General features: G+C 35.7%; 1 protein-coding gene and 1 pseudogene across 5 annotated transcripts in view; both read right to left on the bottom strand.

Moving 5' to 3' along the window:
- Nucleotides 1-8275, bottom strand: part of CDK6 (cyclin dependent kinase 6) — a 240900-nt gene that overhangs the window by 218932 nt on the left and 13693 nt on the right. The gene's annotated exons all lie outside the window — the stretch shown is intronic.
- The window catches only part of LOC135362114 (ubiquitin-like modifier-activating enzyme 5), a 60554-nt pseudogene that overhangs the window by 42048 nt on the left and 10231 nt on the right, over nt 1-8275 (bottom strand). The window contains exon 2 of the transcript XR_010406538.1: nt 2374-2443. The product of XR_010406538.1 is annotated as a ubiquitin-like modifier-activating enzyme 5 (transcript). The remainder of the gene's footprint in view (nt 1-2373; nt 2444-8275) is intronic.

The raw sequence follows: 8275 nt of genomic DNA, 5'->3' as shown, positions 1-8275 counted from the left end.
CTAAAAAAAAAAAAAAAAAAAGAATAAAGAAATGAGATCTAGCAGGGAGGAAAAAGTCTTATTTAACAGCCATAATAGCTACCCAGTTTTTATAAAAAACAAAAAACAAAACAACAACAACAAAAATTAATGGATATACAAGGAAGTAAGAGAGCAAGAGGGTTCAGACTTACCTGCCACAAACAACTAGGAACTGGACAAATATATAAAACAACTGTTTTCAGATACCAGACTCTAAGCAGTATAGATTGGCGATCCCTGAGAGAAGGGATATCAATGAGGGAAGCCCAAAACTGCCCTGGCGGCTTTCTGTGTGGAGGCAATTTCCAGACCACAGGCACACGGAGGAGGAACCAAAGTCAGGACTATAGTACCACTGAGGTGAGTAGGAAGATATCAAGAAGCTAAGAAGACAAGGAGGCTGAGGTGACTAAAATTTGTAAGACAGAGTACTGAACAAAAAGCCACCCAGAAAAAGAGCTTCAGAAATCTACATGGGGAAGTGGGGGGTCTACTGAGTCCTTTCCTGAATATCAACCTGCACATAGGGAACTGCACAAGACCAGACAAAAACTGCTTCTGAGGAAAGAACAACGACCAGGAAATTGTAAACTGATTGATTCCTAGAGCTCACAAAGGGCAAGAAATCTTTTTAGTTTGTTCCCACCAGCCAGAGAAAAAAAGACTACAAAAGGCTAATGCCTTAGTAGTCAGCCTACCCTAAAGAAAGCCTACACCAGATCCCCTCCCTATAAAAAGAACAAAAATAAAAACTAAAAACTGAAAATAAGCCTTGAAGGATCAAACTGAACCACAAGTAACTTTACTGTCCATCAGAACAAAGTCCAACACCCTTTAAAGGAACAGAACAAAATCCAGCTGTCAACAATGTAACATTCATAATGTTTGGCATCCAATAAAAAAGTATTAAACATGCAGACATACAGGAAAATGTAGCCCATAACCAGGAGAAAATTCAGTCAACAGAAACAGACCCAAAAAAAGACCGAGATTATGGAATACCAAAGACATAAAAGCAACTCTTTTAAATATTATAAATATTATAAATATGCTAAAAGGCCTAAAGGAAAACGTGAACATAATGAGGGGGGAAATGAAAAATATCTTAAAAAGAATCAAATGTAAAATGTACCAAGATAAACTACATGGACCAAAAGGAGTCTTAATAAATTGAAAAAGGATTAAAATCATACAGAGTTGTTCTCTGATCACAACACAATTTTAGACAGAAAGGAAAGGAAAAGTCCTGTACGTGTTCCGCAATTAAAGAACACAAATCTAAGTAACCCATGGATCAAAGAAGGATCGCCAAAATAAAGTTAAAGTGTTTTGAACTGAATGAAAATGGAACCAAAATATTCCAAAATTTATGGGAGGAGAATAAAACAACATCAATGCTTATGTTAGAAAAGAAGAAAATTCTAAAATCAATGAGCTAAGCTTCTATTTCAGGAAGCTAAAAGAGAAAATTAAACCCAAAGTAAGTAGGAAAAGGAAATAAAAATAAAAGTAAATATAAACTAGACAACAGACAAATGACAAAGGAAATTAACCAAAGCTGATTTATCATCAATAAAACTGCCAAAATTCTACCTGTATGATTAAGAAAAAAAAAAGGGAAAACATACAAATTACCAATATGAAGAATGAAAGAAGGGTCATCACTATAGATTCTGCAGACATTAAAGATAAAAGAATAAAGAATTTATGCCAATAAACTAAAAAAATCTACATACACACATACCTTGAAAAATACAAATTACAAAAAGTAATTCTACCTACATGGCCTCATGTCCATTAAGGAAATAGAAACTGTAATTAAAACCTTCCCATAATGAAATAATAGGGCCAGATAACTTCCCTGTAAATTCTATTAAAGGTATAAGAAGGAATTAATATTAATGCTACACAAAATCTTTCAGAGGAGCTATAAACACTTATCAACTCATTTTATAAGGCCAGCATTACCTCAAAACCAAAATCTGAGACTTCATGAAAAAAGACAATTACAGAATAATATCCTTCATAAACAGAGATGTAAAAATTCTTAGCAAAATTTCAAAAGGCAAAATTGCAAAAAACAATTTTAAAAAAGAAGAGCAAAGTTGGAAAACTTACACTACCTAATTTCAAGACCTACTGTAAAACTACAGTAAATAAAACATCATGGCAGTGGCAAAAAGACATATAAATCAATGGAACAAAACAGAGCCCAGAAGTAGACCCAAATGTCTATGGTCAACTGATTTTTTACAAAGTTGCCAATGTAATCCAAAGTGAAGAAAGCACAGACTTTTCAACAAATGGTCCTAGGACAGCTGGGTATCTACAAGGAGAAAAACGAACTCTTACCTCAAGCCACACACAAAGATTTAACTTGAATGTATCACAGAGTTAACGTAAAAGCAAAAACTGTAAAATCCTAGAAGAAAACATAAGAAAAAAATATATGTATATATGTCTTTGGGGTAAGCAAAGATTTCTTAGATGGGATATAAAACAAGGACAAACCATCAGAGAAAAGAATGATTAAGTCAGACTTTAGAAAAAATTAAAATCGTCTGTTTTGCCTAAGATCAAGTGTAGTATCTGTTCTTATCAGTTTAAAAAGAAAAGAAAGAAAGAAAAAGGCTAGCCATAAGCCTGGAGAATATATCTGCAATACATATATCTGGCAAAAGACTTTTCCAAAACATATAAATAACTTTCACAATACAGTAAGATAACCCAATTTTAAATAATGGTCAAATATTCGCATAGATATTTCCCAAAGGAAGGTAAGAGACTTGCCAATAAGAAATGAAAAGATGTTCAACAACATTAGTCATCAGGTAAATGCAAATTAAAACCACAATGTAATTTCAGTTCACACCTTATATGGAATGGTTAAAATTAAAAGACTGACAATACCAAGTGTTGAACAGAACGCAAATCAAATGAAATCTTCACACATTGCTGGTGGAAATGTAAAATGGTACAACCAGTTTGGAAAAGTTTGGCAATTTCTTTAAAAATTGAACACAACATTTGCCATGCAAGCCACCAAACCACATCTAGGTATTTATGCAAATGAAATGAATGCATATGTCATATCAACACAAAGACCTGCATATGAATGTTTACAGCAGCATTATTCATAATAGCCCCAAACTCGAAGCAAATAACCATCAACATGTGGACAGATATACAAATTGTGTCAAAGCCATTTACTGGGAAAGAATGAACTACTGATATCATAAACATGAAAGAATTTCAAAATTAGTGATGAAAGCCAGATACAAAAGAACACAATGCTGTTTGATACCATGCATATAGAACCCTAGAAAGGACAAATAAAATCTATAATGACAGAAAGTAGTGATTGCCAGGGGTCCAGGTGGGGGGAAGAGATTGACTGCAAAGAGGCCTTAGGGCACTTTTCGGGTAATGGAATTATTTTAGATCTTGATTTTGACAGTGGTTATGTGGGCATATAAATCTGTCAGGACTCAAAAAATACACTCTTAAACGGATGTCTTTTACTGCATAAAAACTACATCTCAATAAACGTGATTTTTTTTTTTTCCAAAAGCAAAGGATAGCCAAACATCACCAGGCATTGAAAGAATCCAGCAATAGGAAAACAAAGTTAAAAACTAAACATTTGGGGCGCCTGGGTGGCTCAGTCGTTAAGCGTCTGCCTTCGGCTCAGGTCCTGGGATCGAGCCCCGCATCGGGCTCCCTGCTCGGCGGGAAGCCTGCTTCTCCCTCTCCCACTCCCCCTGCTTGTGTTCCCTCTCTCACTGTGTCTCTCTCTGTCAAATAAATAAAATAAAATCTTTAACAACAACAACAAAAAAACTAAACATTTACTAAAACAAAGATAATATGGAGAAGTTTTTAAACATTGAGAGCTATTCAAGGACATATTACACCCATAAAACCAGAACAAAATGCTTTAAAAAAAAAAAAAAAAGCAAGCCGAGAATAACAACAACAAAAATACTTTGAGGTTAAAATATAATTGCCAAGAGTAAATTCAATAAACAGTTGGGAAAATAATAGAGAAAATTTCTTTAGAATATAGAGCAAAACAAAACCAAAGCAAACAGAATAGTTAGAAAATAGAGGAAAAGAAGGCAAGACACACATAGAGATCCAATTTGTAAAACTGAACTTTAAGAGACTTCAAGGTCCCAACTAAAAGATCAAATATCTGACTAGCAGGAGAACCTCAGAAAGAAAGAATAGAACAAATAAAGAAGTAATTTTTAAAAGTAAAATGAAATAAACCTGCATACAGATCTCCTGGAATGCCCAGTAAGTTTAATTAATTAATTAATTAATTTTTAAAGACTTATTTATTCATCTTAGAGAGCGAGCACAAGTGGGAGTGGGAGAGGGAGAGAGAATCCTAAGCAGACTCCCAGACTCCCCACTGAGTGTGGAGCCCAATGCAGGCTTTGATCCTATGATCCTGAGACCATGACCAGAGCCAAAACCAGGAGTGGAACGCTCAACCTGAAGTGCCACCCAGGCACCCCCAGCAAATTTAATTTTAAAAAGGACCACACATAGACACATATTTCTGAAGAACACATCCTAGTAGTTCCCACACAGAAAAGTTACTAAAAACTAATTAGAAAATCATATTGGCAGATGATTTCTCACTGGCAACAACGAACATAGAGAGAACAATGGCTTTCAAGTTCAGTGGTAAAATTTTTCATCCTAGACTTCTAAAAACAGTCAAACTATAATCAAATGTGAGGAACAATAAAAATGTTTCCAAATTGGTGAGGATTCAGAAAGCTTATCTTCCATACACAATTTCTTAGGAAGTTACTTGCAAACATATACTAGCAAAACAAGGGTGTGAACCACAAAAGAGGAAAGGCCAGGATGCAGGAATAAGTGGCTCTAACCCAAGGAGCAGTGAAAAAGTCTCAGGAAGAGAACTGTTCATCAGGCCCAGTAAATAACCAGTCAAGAGTAAACCAAAACTTCAGAGAAACCTCAGGAAATGGGCAATTCAACAGAAATGGGTGGTATGATAGTGTTTGGAAAAAAAGTTTAGGCTGTGATAAAGGCAAACAGTGCATGAAAAAATAGAAAGGCAATTGTAAACTCCAGGAAAAACAAAACAGCATGAAAACGTCATGGTCTAAATAAGAAGTGCACTAAAATAGAGTACAATTTTTAAAAAGTGATGCAGAGTAAGAAATGAGAATCCAGATGTCCGTATTTAAGAAAGAAAGAATCCTCTGACCTCATGGAGTTATAACACTGGATGTACAGTTGTGGTTGCAGAACAAAATGCAAATGTTTAACAACTTTAACAAAGTAGACGATAAAAGTTGTAATGTTAAAAGGAGTACAAAGGATAGGGGGATAAAATACCCTTCTCTTATTAAATGGGGAATCAAGAGATACTGCCAAAAATGAAAGAACAAAAAACTGATGTTTAAGGATAAATTATCTTAAGTTATTATATGAAATAAAAATAGTCCTAGCTAACAAAAGGTGAAGGAAATGAACAGGGAGCAGTATTAATGAGCTAAATACTCATCTTTCAGAGCAGGAAGTCAACAGGTATCTGAAGTTTAAATATCAAGAAATAGAGCATAGCATTTTATCTAGATTAACAGATCAAACTACCAGAAGTACCAAAAACAGGGTTAGAAGAAGTTGTACCTGAGTACTGGAAATATGGATAACTGGGGCAGGAGCCTTGCTTTTTATCATAAATCCTTCTGTACTAATCACCAAGTACTAATGTCATGATTGCAAAAGAGAGAGAGAGAGAGATGAAGACACAAATTCTTTAACATTCTTTCCAATAATAGATAATTATGTCCCATCCCTTTGTATCTGTTAGGCTTTGAACTCACTTGTAACCAACAGAATGTGGCAGAAATGACACTGCCTGTTCCTAGGGACACTGACGGGCTTTCGGAGCCATGAGCCACCATCTAAGTCCAATTACTCTGAAGCCTTGATGCTGAGAGGGACCCCAGACCACATGGAGAGGTAAGGTGGGACTACAGTCCCAGCTCAAGTCCTATCCTACATCATCCAGCCCATAGGAAACAACAGATTTGAGGGTGAAGACTTCTCCAGCTGAATAAAACCCCTAGCTGCTACTTTATCCCCACTTGAAACTTTCAGACATCATGAACCAGAGATAAACCATTCTCACTGTGCTCTGTCAAAATTCCCCACCCACGAATCTTTGAACATAAGAAAATGGTTGTTTTAAGCCCCTAAATTTGGGGCCAATTTACTACACGGCAAAAAGAACCAGAACAATTAACAGAAAATTTTAATTACTTTAAATAAAAAACTGCAAACAAGTCCCCTGGTATTTTACTTTAGTAACGACTCCCAGCAACATACCTGATATTCTATTCTACTCTTCCTTCTTTCCTTTTTTCCTTCCTTTCCTCCCCCCCCATCCTACTCCCTTTTCTTATCATTATTACTGTTATTCTTTATAGCTGGTCATGACTAAGTAATGTCAGATTCCTTATATGATCACAATGAACTGATTTAAGTGGAGAAGGAAGGTGTTTGTAATGGTAGTATCAAACAGGGGTACTGGGGTGACATTCACAATGGGACTGGCCATTTGGGCTTCACTACTTGTAAGGACAGCTATAGCCACTTATACAAAGGCTTGACAGCTTACATCAAACTCTTTAGGAGCGTGTGTATCAACGCTTTTTATAAAACTTCATAACCCAGGGAATCTGAAACCATGTCTTAAAATTTCCACCAAAACATCTAAATCAATTCTGCTGCAAATGATATAACCATTTAAGGTATCACTTAATATTTTTATTTAAAATTATACTCATAACTCAAAACTAATGAAAACACTAGTGGAAGAATTAGCTTAGGAGGAAATTATCTTAGTATCCAATCTACTTGCTAATCATTAAATTATTAAATAACTCAGAATCCAATTTACTACTATAATTATCAGAGACTATATAATCCTGAAAAGTTTTAAGTGCAATACTAATGAGTGAATAGAAAAATAACGTATCTGCTAAATTTTGGTATTAATTTACATTTTTACTGTCAATAAAATTACTGTAAAAAGAGTAATCTTTAGTCACAGTTTAACTATTCATTCGGTTGGTCCTTCAGCAGACATTTGCTGAACTGTGTGCCAGGTACTCTTCTAGAAATTGGGAATAAAGCAGTGAACAAAACAGACAAAAATTCCTGCCCATATGAAGCTTATGTTCTGATGGGAAGCATACGTTCTACATTACTTCATGCATCATCACTTCCACAAATATTTGAGTGCTAGGCACAAAGGACAATGTGAAGATGGTGAAAATAAAGTTCCCAAGAAAAAGCCATCAGAAAATAAAATTTCATTTTATTATTATGGAATTAAAGAACGATACTGAGTTTACTTTTTCAACAAGTACTAGTGAAGGCCTTCCTAAACATGGCCAGAATTTCATCTACTTTCAGATCACTAGGTTTTAGATTTTGAAGTCTAAAGACTTCAGATTTACCTAAGCTATCTCAGGTTCTATCACCATATTACATCTTCACCTCACTGTATGTCTCACCTCTACCTCAACTTAGTTCATCTTCTGCCACACCTTGAAAGTGTGTGGTCCTTTCAGATCACAAGATACAGCTCCAGACTGTTCTCTATTTGCCCAATGATGGATTCACCTCCCAATTTTACTTTATCAACTAAGGCAGGGATAAAACTACCATTTTTCATCAACAATGATGCTACTCTTAACTAATTTCAAAAGTCCTGTTTTTCTAGGATTCAGAATTGGTACCACTGAGTCAACCATGCTTTTTTTAAGATTTTTTTAATTCATTTGAGAGAGCGAGAGAGCGTGTGCGAGAACACAAGCAAGGAGGGAAGAGGCAGAGGAAGAGGGAGAAGCAGGCTCCCTGCCGAGCAGGGTCCCAATCCTAGGACCCTGGGATCATGACCTGAGCCGAAGGCAGATGCTTAACCTGAGCCACCCAGGCACCCCTCAACCATGCTCTTATATGGTTCTCCCTGAGATGAATCCCATCATTCTGAGTTAGCTGACATTTAAAGGATAGAGAGTAATACCTCTGAAATGGAGTTTTTCTCTTTGCAATACTAACCGGTTTAGCTGAGAACCCAACTGGCATCAACATCCCCAGTTTCTAGTCTAATGTACTAGTAGTTAGCTAAATTACCACTGATTAAATCCCATGGGCTTAAAATAATTTGTAATGACTGGCAGGATGTCACAACTTTTCA

This window comes from Mirounga angustirostris, unplaced genomic scaffold, assembly GCF_029215605.1.
Source record: "Mirounga angustirostris isolate CCGP_5_RB_7025 unplaced genomic scaffold, mMirAng1.0.hap1 SCAF_12, whole genome shotgun sequence".
In the NCBI taxonomy this organism is placed as follows: Eukaryota; Metazoa; Chordata; class Mammalia; order Carnivora; family Phocidae; genus Mirounga; species Mirounga angustirostris.
This window is presented reverse-complemented; position numbering and strand designations above follow the sequence as displayed.